Below are 13,482 nucleotides of genomic sequence, written 5' to 3'. Positions count from 1 at the left end.
ATCTAGAATCAGTATGAACCCCGGCTTTATCCAATTCGTACGAACGCGCCTGTATGACCTATAGGATTATCGCGTCTGAATCACGATTCCAAGAGTGCCGGTGGGTCTGATTTCCATCTCAAAAGTGCTGCCCAAGGCAGCAGCTCTAGCTATTTTAGCAATTACACAAGATTTCGTGACGTCACATTCATCTCCAGCCAATCACTGCGCTATCATGTGACATGCCAACTAATTGCCATCTGTCAGAGGTATGCTCGTCAAGAGGACCTTACAAGCATATGGAAATGCGGGAAGGGAGGGGGGGGAAGGAGGGTTCTCTCACTGATACCGTTTCAGCTAGCTTCGTGAATGCGGTGAGCATTGAGCAACAGATAACTCTGGCTTGAATAATAAAGCATTTTGTATTTTATTTCAGTGTTTCGAATTTTAGACAGCCTTTCTATTCTAGAGTCCGTTGGATCTTACAGCCAGCCTTGCCATCTCGGTTTCCTCTTGCTGAACTTTACTATCTATAGGCTGAACAGCCTTTTCTTCCACTCCACAGTCTTGGTCCTTCGCTCCTTTCTATTTCCGTGTTGTCTTGGCACACCAATACCTGAGGTCCGTCTCTACGCCCATCTCGCTCGTTGTGGCTCATAGCCTGCTGGGTAGATTGCGCGATCTTTCTTTTTTTTTTTTTTTTAGGTTTGAATACGTATTCATTTACATTTGTCCCAGTGCGATTTGTTGTTCTCTGTCTAGTTTTATAGCCGGTGGAGCGTATTCTTTTCTGCCTGGCCTATAGTTTTGTAGTTGAGTATGGTTCACCAAGTTTACGTACTTGTGCTCGTGTGTGTGTTGGGCTGCCCGGCGCAGGAGTGCTCTGTCTGCGGCGCGTTGACCTCCGTTTTTCTTCCCGTTGCAGACTGGTGCGCTGACCTCCATGAGAGATTTTGTTCCATTTCTGCTGCCTTGATGTCCTCCCGCCTGATAATGCCTTCCTGCCCTATCTTGCCCTTGAATCATGCACGCTCCCTGCATTCGTTAAGGATGTTCGTGTTTTTCTGCGTACGTACGTCATTGCAAGCGCAATTGCTGTCTCCTCGGTTTGTTTTCGGTCTGCAACTGAGTGACGTTCATTCTTTGAGATTCTCATCCGAGTTTATGACCGCTATTGTGATGACGACTCTCCGGTCCTGCTGCGTCAGTGCATAGTGTATAGCCGCCGTTCTTCTATTGTTTTTCCGTGGCTACAGCTCTAGCCTATCTTTCTTCTCCGTGGTGCCCTGGGAGCATTTTTCTTGGTATCGCTTTTACTTGTAAGACGTAGTACAACTCTTCTCATGCTTCATGTCTGGCCTCCCCGAGGAGGAAAAAGTGGTTAGGGCGATCGACTGCTGAAACCGAGGACGTTGGTTTAGACTGGTTGACGCTGGTTGTGCGATGTGAGTGAACGTTAAAGAACCTAAGGTTATTGAGGTTTCCAGAGCCTACCATTGCGACGTCCCTCATAACCTGAGGCACTTTGAGACATTAGAACCCTTAAAGTAAAACCAACCAATGCTGCATGTCTGTCTTGAGCAGTGTTTATTTACGGTAGTATAATTATGTATACCACTGCTATACTTGTTCTGCTGTTAGCCAAACGATATTTATGCGACTAAAGATAGGCTTCGTTTACTTCATCCACCATGTTGTAGATTTTCAGCTTACTAATTATTTATGTTAGCATGTCAACTAGAATATCCAGAGCTCCCTTGCGAGCCTATAGTTAATTAGAATATTCATATTTTTTTCTTGTGCGTATTTTTTTAAGTCTAAAGTACGAAGCGACGTAAGCAGCTCAGCTGATTATTAATCCCTGCGCTAGCGTAACAGTGTCATTTTCTCTCATGCCACTTCTGCTGTTAGCGATCTTGCTTGTTATTCTTTCTACCTATTCTTTAACCTCTTCGCGAAAGCCGCCTTGTTTCTTCTTTATTATTGTGGTCGCTTTCCATAGCAAGGACAAGAATTTCGGCCTTTGAAAATTCCTGAGTAACGGTTCATTTGAATCCCACCTATATGTGGTTCTCGTTTCACCCTTTTCTGGACATTTTTAATTTTGATTTGTGCAGGGCGTATGTTAGCCTGCATTGTTCTGCATACGCTTAAACAGTGTTTTGCTGCTGCTAACAATCCCTGTCGAAATTATAATGCCATTCCCATACGGACATGCACGGCGCATAAATTTTTCAGTGGCATGGAGTCTTTGTCAGCCCTGCAGCATGGTTCTGTTAAATAGTACTAGGAATACTGCTGCACCATGTCGGGTCCGCCTGTCACCGATGTTTACGGGTTCTACTTTGGTATTGCAGACATTTATTGACTTGTGCGCTCGCCCAGGAAGTTTTTAATATATCTCACATTCTTGCACTGTAGTTAGCGCTCCGCAGTTTGTTAGTATGCTCTTGTGCATGACATCGAGAAGTTGCTCATTGAGACATGATGCTAGTATAGCTTTATATATGCTTCTGAGCATAACTTATATTTCCTTTTTAAGCTCTAGGAGGGTGTCATGGGTTGACAGCTATGGTCTGTCACCAATCATGGAGTCTGGGGCTCTGCCTTTTTTTTTTTCACATTGTGTATTGCTTTCTCGAAGAGTTCCCTGAGCACGATTTGAGCGATACCAATCTGAAGCTGTATTTATTCATTTATTTCCCTGGCTTTTGTATTAAACGCACCTCTATCTTCTTATAAATACTGGGCATATTTTTTTCTTTCCACCCAACATGAGTGAGTGGCCCATGAGTGGCCCATGAGTGGCCCATGAGTGAGGTTTCATCTATAGGTTGCCCAGCATCCTGGCAGTGACTCCGTCTTCACTCGATTCGCATTCCTTTTATTCCCAGCACGACTGATTTTATTTCCCAAATGTTTATTTATTTGTTCATGTGCGGATTCCTCAATGTGCTGTGTACGCTGGTACTCTGAATCTAGCTTCTTAATATCGCCGATCTGGATGCATATGTGCGTTAGCTCCTTTCTCGGTTCCTTCTCAATTCCATTGTAGTCGTGTATAGGCCACCAGTCAGGCTCGCGACAAGCTTCACTTTGCGTTTGTTGGGATCGCTTATAACTCTTAGGAGGCTCCCTGTAGCTGTTAAATTTGATATTCTTTTAAGGGAGTCGCATATTTGATGCCAGTTGGCCTTGGCTGCCTCATATGCATGTTTTTTTGTTTTTTTGGTTTTTTTTTGGTAGCTTTCGGCAAGATTAGTTATTCGTTCCTCTATCTTCTTGTTGAGATGCTTCTTTTTTCCACATTTTCGTAAGGCTCCTTCTGTGCTCTCATAGACACAACCGGTGCTGGCAGATTTCTTTTTTCTTTTCGCATGTTCCCTTATTTCTCCGAGCAGGTATTCGCCCCACACTTCGTAGTCTGTGATTTGCTCCGCCTCTCTCCGCTTCCTTCCTCCTGTGAATTTTAGACGGTTAGCTTGGCTTCTTCTCTTGCTCTTTTACTTTAGATGATTTTAACGGTTTAGGTGTAATGACCGCTGCCTAAACTTTCTCAACTGTTCTGCCGTTCCGCTTCCTAGCATTCCTCGCCAGGGATAGATTGAGGCAGGTGTATTTGCTAAAGGTATTTTCAAGCCTCATTGGCATGCTTGGGTGTTTGCGTGCGGTGACGGCTTCCCAATTGAGAGGGTTTTCCAATCCTCCGTCTCTTGAAGTATCGTAGCTTTAGCACCACATCTGGCTTAACGAGTTGAAATCTTCCTCCCTCGGCGCATTCAGTGCGTTCCTGGAGATATCGAGTTTTAGCATATTTGATGCTCGGTTCACAACACATATTGAGAATAAATAGGTTTTATCTGTTGTTGTTTTTTTTTACCGGCAGAATTGTGAGAAAGGTGAGATCTATCTAGTCCACCTCAGGATTTCAACCCAACGCTAAGCACTCTTTTCAAACAATTATGCAAGCCCCGTTCCCATTGTGGTGTGTTTTGCACACTGTGAATCTTGGCTGCCATGTCTGTGTCTCGCATCGCTATTACATGAACCTCTTAGTTCTTGCCTTTATGTGTTGATGTAATAGTGATGGTTTTGCTTCAACATCTGCAATTCCATCGCCATTTTGTCAGTTTCTCCAACCGTTCGACTGTGCTGCCATTATTCGTCGTGACTTTCTATTCCTTTAGCTTCCCATTTTACTTGCCTACATGCTATCCGGTCCTTCCTGCCCCCCTTTTTGCCTGTATTATCAGTTGCTTTCCTTTCCTTTCCACTCTCATAGGGACCGTGTTCACATCTCGTTACATTTGTTGCATGTTTATTGTTGTTTTTACTGCTGCTACCCTGTTTTCTGCACCTTTTGCTGTCGTTGCGTGTTTTCCCGCATTTGCTGCATTTTCCTTTGCACCTGGTACTATATTTGTTGCACCAACTGTTGCATACAGTTTACTGTGTATGCTGGGCTCTGCTTATTTGCGTCTTTCGCGCTGTTTATTTGTTTGCGTTCGTTTCCTTGTAATCTTCTGTTTTGTTTCTTTCCATTTCTTTCTGTTCTTTAGTTTCCTATTTTTTCATTTTAAACTCCTGATTTTTTTATTTAATTTCTTTAATTTTTCCATTGCCTTCTTGTTTCTATGCACCAGTTCTTTAACGTTTGACGATTGAGCGAAAGACTGCAAGCATGCTGCCCTTTTCACCCTTTTCGATCGTTGCCTTCGTGTGCTGGTCCATCGCTTCTGATTTCTGACGTGGTGGGAATTTCCTCTCCCTAGAGTAGCGTCTATCTGGATTGCCTAAATAATGGATGTTGACTTGGACCTGCAACTAGTGCCATGACCTCGCGTCCCACCGCGAGGTCATGGCACTAGTTTAACAAAAGCCCTTCCGGCTATTTCTCAGAGGGCGACATTTCTTTGTATTTTTTAGACGTTCCCTTGACAGGGCCAATTTGGCATTTGCAGGGTCTCGACAAAGCAAAACAGGCTTACACAAAAGGATTCGTGGAAACAGTCTAACTTAGCGCCCTTGCACCAGCAGCACATATCCACAGCACTTATCCATGCCCACAGGCGAACAATAGAGCGCGCAAGTGCGGACCATGCTGACCATGCACGGTCATAACAATAGAGAGAGAGAGAGAAAGAATACCGACCAACATGACCAAAAGGTTGTCTTACTAAAGCGAAGGCTAACGTGAAACTTCTTAGCCTTTGCTCTTCTGTTTTCCTTGTCATATATCTCTTTAGTGGGCTCGTGGGGTGCAAGTGGGCAGCGGGCGAATGTTTTGCAACGGCGACAGGTCCAGCAGCTAGCGTAGTAACCACGGCGCTATTGGGGACCAATAAAAGTATGTGGCGGCTAGGCGTTACGCCATTAAAGGGAACATACAACCCAACAACGTTAGGAATGCAACAAAGCGGAACAATCGGGCTCTGGCACCCTAGCGGCCAGAGGTCCAAGAGATACCGTGACGCAAACGGTCGGCGTCTGCTTGCTCTCTCAACCGAGCGCGGCGCGACTCCTGTCGTCAGTGACGTCGTCGGCCGTCAGTATTGCTCCACATGCAGCTGAAATAACAGGCGCCTTTTTATTTCACGAGAAAGAGCTGAAGATTCGGGGTCTTGAGCAACCCCATTTCCTGAGCGATGTCTGAGACCAGGGCAATAGAAATGAGAGGGGAGAAAGGAGAGGGGGGGGGGGGGGGGAGCGCATGGGCAGCTTTTCTTCAGTGCTGACCATTGAGCCGGAAACAAACAGCGGCGCTGGGGCGAACTTTCCCAGCCTTTTATTTCCTTGCGGCTGCTGCTAATTTTGTGCGCATGAAATGTGGACGCAAGTTAGGTTGAGGTTAGATATATATGAGGTGAAGCGCAGACCGGCAACGGCAAGGCTCATGCCCACTGCGACAAGCAGAGGAGGCAAGGGAAGACGGCGATAAACGATTAATGATTTAAGCGAAATACCTTATTAAGTGCATATATAAATAAATCAGATGAATAACAATGCGATGGCCAAAAGTGACTTAGTGGAATAAGAAGGGCTGCTCACGAAGGAAGAGAAAAAAGAATTGTGAACCTCCTGTAAATATAGATAACCCTTGCAGATTGGAAGGAAGGCGTTAGTAGTCTGTACTGGAATATTGTTAGCTTGCGGCTGACCTCTCAGGCGTCATGATGGTGATGCACGGTTAGCTGTGCCAGTGTAGACTTCAGCAGATTTCGATAAGTGAATTATAGAAGCGTGCAGCTTCACACAGTTTTCCTGGTTCGCAGGGACGCGGCTGCTGCGGTGTTGGTGCAGCTACGTATATATTTTTTGTTATTGCCCTCCAGCTTCTGTCCCGCGTGATCAGACCGCAGTCATTAGAACACAAAACAGTATTAAAGGGTTACGAAATTTATTATGGATTTAGGCGTATAACGCGAACTTCAGTGCGAACCCTTTTTCTCCAACTTAATTTATTTTTTATTTTTACCCTCAAAGCAGGTGGCATCGAAGAGGGGAGTGGATACAATGAGAGAGCTTGCACACAGTGTGGTTAGAATCGCAATTGTATAAAGTAAGCTAAAGCAAAACAAAAAAGCTGATGATGAACGGGGATCCAGGCAGCAGAACCGAAAAAGCGGTTCCTGATTTTTTTTTTTTTCGCTGTTCATTAAAAAAATCTGATGTACACTTCCTTTCAAAGAAAGGAATACGGACTTTGGGAGAATGATCATGATGGGGCATATGACGGAGGGGGCACAAGATCGCTACACACTCTAGGGTTATGGTAATATATTTTCTGAAATAAACCAAGACGAACGTACTTACAACTGGAGGTACAGGGTTTTAACTGAAATATATAATAATGTATTTCATAGAGTTACGCTGCCAGTACAGTTATAGTTCTGAAGGTTGATAATAATAATATAATAATAATTGGTTCACAGGAAGGGAAAGGCGCAGTATCTGTCACACTTGCTCTGTGGACACCTGAACCGCGCCGTAAGGGAAGGGAGGAAGGTGGGAGGGAAAGTGGAAGAGAGAAAAGGGAGCCGTAGTGAAGGTATAGACCAACACCGTGTTTACAAACAAAGGGGGCGCTCGCGGCGTCGCAGCCGACTGGGGGTGAAAAATAAGGTTAGCGCCCATAGGAATACATAGAACCGAAATATTTCTAAGCAGTTTTCTCATTTCACAGGGCACCTGTGATGTCGTTATTCAGTACAAAGCAATTATGAACATCCTTGAACAGATCACGAAAGTATGAAATCTCATTACTGAGGCGAAGTATTTTTAAAATACCGCGAAACGTATGGGGGTGCAAGTTGGGAGGGCGACCCGTAGAAATACATGTACACACAACTTACCGGAACATTTTTCTCATTTCACAGAGCATCAGAAGTGGTGGCCGGTCGTTAAACGTTGACCAGCGCTTTGAAGAAGTGTGTGATAAAGTAGGGTGCGCCATTACGGAGGCAGTCCATTTTTAAAACTCCCCGAATAACCTGTGTTATGAATCCCGACAACGCCAAAAGGCAAGCTGGGTGTAGCGAATCGCGCAGTTTTGCTTACAGTCTGATATGCTGCCGCTTAGGGTAAATAAGCTTGATAATACTGTCGCTACAGTGATACGTGCTAGACAGAATTACATTTAAAAAGCAGTTGTCAAACGCTATACGACAATATGAACCGAACGAGATTCGCGCATTGCAGCAGACGGCAGCGTATCTGGCGATACCCACCGCGGCCGCCTCCAGCTTCGGAGCGTCTGCTACAGCACCGGTGGCGCATTGCCGTCTGCAACTGTGCGCGGTCAGTTTATCGTGCTGTGAACTGTCCCGCAAGTGGCCAGACTTGCAGTACTTGCAAGGGAATGTAGTGTGCCATGCAACATGATGTCAGGGCGTGATACAAGACGTTCACCAAAAAATGAGAAGAACCGAGCAAAATGTTGCGGTAAGTTGTGTTTACATGTGTTTCTATGGGTCGCCCTCCCAACTCGCACCCCCATACGTTTCGCGGTGTTTTAAAAATATTTCGCCTCGTTAATGAGTTTTGATACTTTCGTGATCTGTTCTAGGATGTTCATGGTTGCTCTGTACCGAATAACGACATCACAGATGACCGGTGAAATTAGAAAACTGCTTTGGAATATTTCGCTTCCATGTATTCCTATGGGCGCTAAGCCTATTTTTCACCCCCTGTCGAACCACGCTGGCGATAGAAGCGCCACCGCATCGTGCTTACGTCACAGATTGGTGTTGGTCTATATGGAGTAATTTCGACCACCTGGGGATCTTTAACGTGCGCTGACATCGCGCAGCAGGCGGCTGTGCGATGGCACGGCGGCTGCATTTCGCCTCCATCGAAACGCAGCCGCCGCGGTCGGGTTCGAACCCGGGAACTCCGGCACAGTAGTCGGGCGTCTTACCACTGCACCACCCCGGCGGGTCCAGCCAAGTTATTTTGAATCAATTTGAGGGCACTGACTCACAATGTGAAAAACCGAATATTAATGTATTACATTAAGTTACGCGTACAGTTATAGTACTGAAGGTTGATGCTGCAGCAAAGTTATTTTTAATCAATTCGAGGGCGCCGACTCACAATGTTGCAGGTCGAAAAAGGCGGCATAAGTGCAATGGTACGTCAGCAGCTATGTTTTCATGCTCGCGATCAAGAAGGCGTGGGTTCAATTTTCTTTGCGAGAAGGGATGGCACTTTTACGGAGTCATTAGGTGGAAACACTCTTTGCGGCCGAAGTCCCGAGTCACCTTGGCAATGGACGCACATATGTGCACATGAGAGCTTTAATAATTAATGGACGTCATTCGATCAATCGCATCGAAGAACTTTCAAGTTGCCAATGTACACGGAGCCCTCCAGAATACGTCTTTGCCTTCAAGAGCTCTGACGTGCATAAATTTATTTATTTTAAGGATACGAAGTGCAGCACAAAGCCACCAACATTTGACATTTCTGCAGGCCCCAGGAAACATTTCATGAATATATTTCGAAAGCACGCGACCATGTCAGCACATTCAGCTAGCGTGTTATTTTCTTGTCTGTTAGGGCGAGACATTTGCGAAAACTATTCCTAACTAACGTAGTTGTCGCGCTGGCGCCGAACACGTGCTTCCCAGCGCAGATCGATCACGTCCCGCTGCTCACAGCCTCCAGTGCTGGACTCGCTCAGTTTGTCAGATGGAGAAACAAAGGAAAAACGATTGAGCAGCACGTCGGCGAAAACGTCACGCGACCGAAATAGGCGGGTAGCAGCAGCTGAGTGAGTTTACTCTTCGGCTATACCCCGCTAGGTCAAAGTCAGCGATTTTTATGGCGAAAACAATACTACGACAGCCAAAGCGAGATCTCGGGTGGCCGCGGCTACACCGTGAATAGGCGTAGCGCCGTGAAGAGGCATAGATATGCCGTGAAGAGGCGTAGCTACGGTCTCCTGCCAGCCATGCCATTTGAATTCACGCTACCCCTATGCCACGAGCAGGAGCTGCCAACTCGGATCGCTCCTTTCATGTGGGAGGGTGAGATCAGAATCAGTCTGCCAGAACCGTTTGCATTCTCGTCACCCCTAAGACACGCAGGCACGTCCATACGGCTTGGTTGAAGCGTGACTTTATACGTGAGCTGGTAACTTACGCTATCGCGTCATGGATGAGCTTAACTGTCCCCAATAATGTAGCGCCTTGCACTGATAGGGTGTTATAGGGGAATAATGTAGCAGGCAAAAGAAGCTTCCACCGTTGCTTTCGCAATTAAACTAGGATTAGCCAGAGCTAAACCACAACTTATTTTTAGACTTCCAGGACAAGCCATTCACAGACTGTTTCTGGTTTCTTTAAATCCTTTCCAGGATGTTTTGTTTTGTTTTTGTTTAAAATCGGTTCGTAAGATAACGTGCAAGCGAACCTTGCAAAGTCTGACAGGCGCTTTTCTCTCTCTCTCTCTCTCCCTCTCCCCCTCTATCGCTGCTTTCAGCTTCGAAAATGCCGCGCTTATGTTGTTGTTTTTTTTTGTTGCTGTGTTTTTTAGGTGCAATGGGCTGTTTTAACCATTCGTATAAAAGGCAAACAAAAGTAGTTTTTAGCTATAACGTTATTCAAATCCAAAACCTCGGGAATAAATAAGCAACGCTCTGTGAAGGCGTACAGGATGCTGGTCCACTACATCCGACTGACAAAAAAATGTAGCAACCACGATCCCACACAATGGGCTCGGTATATGCCTACTGGATTACAATTTTGTTTCTCCCAATATTAACCGAACCTAACAATGCCTGCCACAGCTAATTTACAGAAAAATGTTTATCTACCAATGCAGCTTCATTCCCGGCCATGGCGGCCAGGTTTCGATGGAGGCGAAATCAAAAAGGCCACCGTCTTTTGTGCGATTCAAAAGCACGCTAAAAAATGGCCAAGTGAGCGAACTTATTGCAGAGACCACGACTATACGACGTCACTCGCAGTCCGCGTGTTGGTTTTGGAGGTTAAATATTGCAGCTTGAACGTTTTACCTACCAATGAAGTTCTCTGTGAATGCAGTTCCTTTCGTAATTGTTTGGGCGAAACTGTACGCCTTCACTTAGGTGCTATAGGTCCATCGGATCTGATATTGTCAAGCCATCTCTACTTACAACACTGCACGTTTTTGGGTGAATTGGGTCCCCGCAGCTAATAAGAACCACGACGAAGATGAACTCGCATGACTTCTCACCGTACCAAGAAATGTTATGATTTGTTTTTGTGCGTTAAACAATTTCATTCCCATTTTTACTATTAATCCATTTTGTTAATTTTTTTATCTTACTTAAGAATCATTTATACCACTACCAGTTCAGCTTAATTTATATGAACAGTGATACTGGCCAACATTTAATTTCCCAGTAAAAAAATACTACAAAAAAAAATTCTGTTGTCACACAGAATTTCTGCGCGGTTTCTGACGAGTAACTGTTGTGACTTCAGAAATTACTGCAGCCATTAATTAGAATTTTGTGTTATTACCACAGACAATTCCTACGAACTACAGACTTCACAAATGTACAACAGAAAAACCACATAACTACAAAAAAGTACTCCACACCTACCAAAAATGCTGTTGTTACAAGATACGTGCAAAATAGTCTGTCGTATATATATTTTGACATGTTTCTATGGTTTCCTCTTTTCAATTGAATTTACGTAGATTTTTAAGTTTAACGCATCGTGTCGAGTTGTTCGATCTGCTGCACGAATTCCGTTCATCTTTTGACGCCTGCCAATCTCCCCTTGACCGCGCTGCAGCCGTCAGCCATCGCATTGATACTGGCCCCCATTGAACTCTACGATAGCGACCATATCGTGTTTCACCAATACAGCATCGTGTCATCCCTGAATAAGCGGACAAAATGTTGGAGCACGAGATTTACGACCTTGGAACAGCCTATGGTCTTCTCCGGTTGTGCTGGTTCGTAAAAAAGATGGCTCCATCAGATTTTGTGTGGGTTAGCGCCGTCTGAACGCGAAAATTCGAAAAGACGTCTACCCTTAACTCCGCATCTATGAAGCCCTGGATGACCTCTAAGGCATAAAATCCTTTTCTTAACTCAATCTACGTTCGAGATACGAGCAGATTCCGGTGGCCCAATCCGACCGCGAAAAGACAGCTTTCATCACACCGCAAGGTTTATATGAAATTTAGCGTCATGCCGTTTGGCCTCTGCAATGCCCCCGCCACATTCGAACGAATGATGAACAATGTCTTACAAGGACTGCGCTAGAAGATATGTCTGGGTTATCTAGACGACATTGTCGTTTTCTCTATCGACTTTCGTACACATTTAACTATCCCCGGCCAAGTGTTGACCTCCGCAGGATTACAATTAAATACTCCGGGACCCGGAGCAACTCCGTGCAGTCGCCAACCTCACGAAGCCGTCTACAATTAAAGAACTGCGGAGTTTCATCGGCCTGCGTTCCTATTCTCGATGCTTGATCTGGAATCTCGAGACCATAATTTCACCTTGAACGCCACTTCAAGCGCTGATCTCCTTGTCATCCTGGTCGTCCCAATGTGACTGCGCTTTAGATAGCCTGCATTGGCTCCTTACTTCACCACCAATTCTTTCTCATTATGGCCGTAGCGCCCCTACCAAATTGCACACGATGCTAACGGTGTCGGCATCGGTGCAGTCCTTGCCCAACGGAAGCCTGGATTCAAAGAATATGTTGTCGCTTATGCGAGCCGCACCCTCTCGAAGGCCAGAGTGAATTATCTTGTTACCGATTTGATTGGTTTATGTGGTTTAACGCCCCAAAGCGACTCAGGCTATGAGAGACACCGTAGTAGAGGGATTTGGAAATTTCAACCACTTTGGAGTTCTGTAACTTGCACTGACATCACACAGCACATGGGCGCCTTGCTTGACACCTCCATCGAAAAGTGGGCCGCCGCGGCCGGGATTCGATCCCGCATCCTCAGGCATATAGGTCGAGCGCCCTGCACCGCAGCGGCGGGGCTTACCCTGCTACCGAAAAAGAATGCTTGGCCATTTGGGGGGCCGTAACAAAATACCGCCTGTACGTGCATGGCCACCCATTCCATGTTATCACCGACCATCATGCTGGCTGTCATCCTCAAAGGATTTACCGCGTCGCCTTGGCCGCTGGACCTTACTACTTCAAGACAACATTCGTGTCGTCTACCGCTCGTCTAACACTCTGCTGATGCCCTTTCCTGCACCCCGTACCTTTAAACTCCGCGACTTTGTCCAGCATTGACCCCGTGCTTTCACCATTGCGACCGCATGACATGATCGAAGAGCAAAGCAAAGACCGATGGATTTCTTCTCTCGTTAATTTTCTATACGGTCACAGCACACCAGCACCACCCCGTGCACATCGTCACCAAGCCCGTTAGGTGGTCTTCTTTATCACAAAAATTGCATGCCAAACGGTTGCAAATGGCTACTGCTCATTCCTAGTCACTTACGCTCTGAAGTCTGCGCTTGTTTTCATGCCAATCCTAAAGCTCCTTATGGTGGTCTTTTAAAAATGAAAAGGGTTCAACGCTGCTGAACCGAATATGGAGAGAAAGCATTAGCTGCGGGTGACCGAGCGTATCTTCTTCTTCTTCTCCTTATCCTTCTTCTTCTTCTACTTCTTCTTCTTCTTCTTCTTCTTCTTCTTCTTCTTCTTCTTCTTCTTCTTCTTCTTCTTCTTCTTCTTCTTCTTCTTCTTCTTCTTCTTCTTCTTCTTCTTCTTCTTCTTCTTCTTCTTCTTCTTCGTGGCTTTTCAAGGTCATTCCTGACTACGGCCATGGACTATGCGACTGGCCGAAACCTGGCGTAGTATTGCTTTCGCAATAAAACTTATACGCGATACTGGCGTGGCATGTATAGCTTTTTACGGAAGTGCATTCGCCCGTGCCTTGACTGCCAGCGCCACAAGTCCCAATCGAAGCGACGCTCTGGCCCGTTGCAGCTTTTGCCGTGCCCTGCCTGTCCATATGATCGCATGGGAA

The 13,482-nt window shown here is 45.7% G+C and overlaps 1 long non-coding RNA gene across 1 annotated transcript in view; it reads left to right on the top strand.

Annotated features, from left to right (window-relative positions):
• Positions 1 to 7,740: 7,740 nt before the first annotated feature.
• Positions 7,741 to 13,482, top strand: part of LOC146191676 (uncharacterized) — a 67,963-nt gene continuing 62,221 nt past the window's right edge. Inside the window, exon 1 of the long non-coding RNA XR_014706360.1 lies at positions 7,741 to 7,920. This is a non-coding gene — a long non-coding RNA (uncharacterized LOC146191676). The remainder of the gene's footprint in view (positions 7,921 to 13,482) is intronic.

Source organism: Amblyomma maculatum, chromosome 4 (genome assembly GCF_055883805.1).
Source record: "Amblyomma maculatum isolate TAMU_Amacu chromosome 4, ASM5588380v1, whole genome shotgun sequence".
NCBI lineage: Eukaryota > Metazoa > Arthropoda > Arachnida > Ixodida > Ixodidae > Amblyomma > Amblyomma maculatum.
This window is presented reverse-complemented; position numbering and strand designations above follow the sequence as displayed.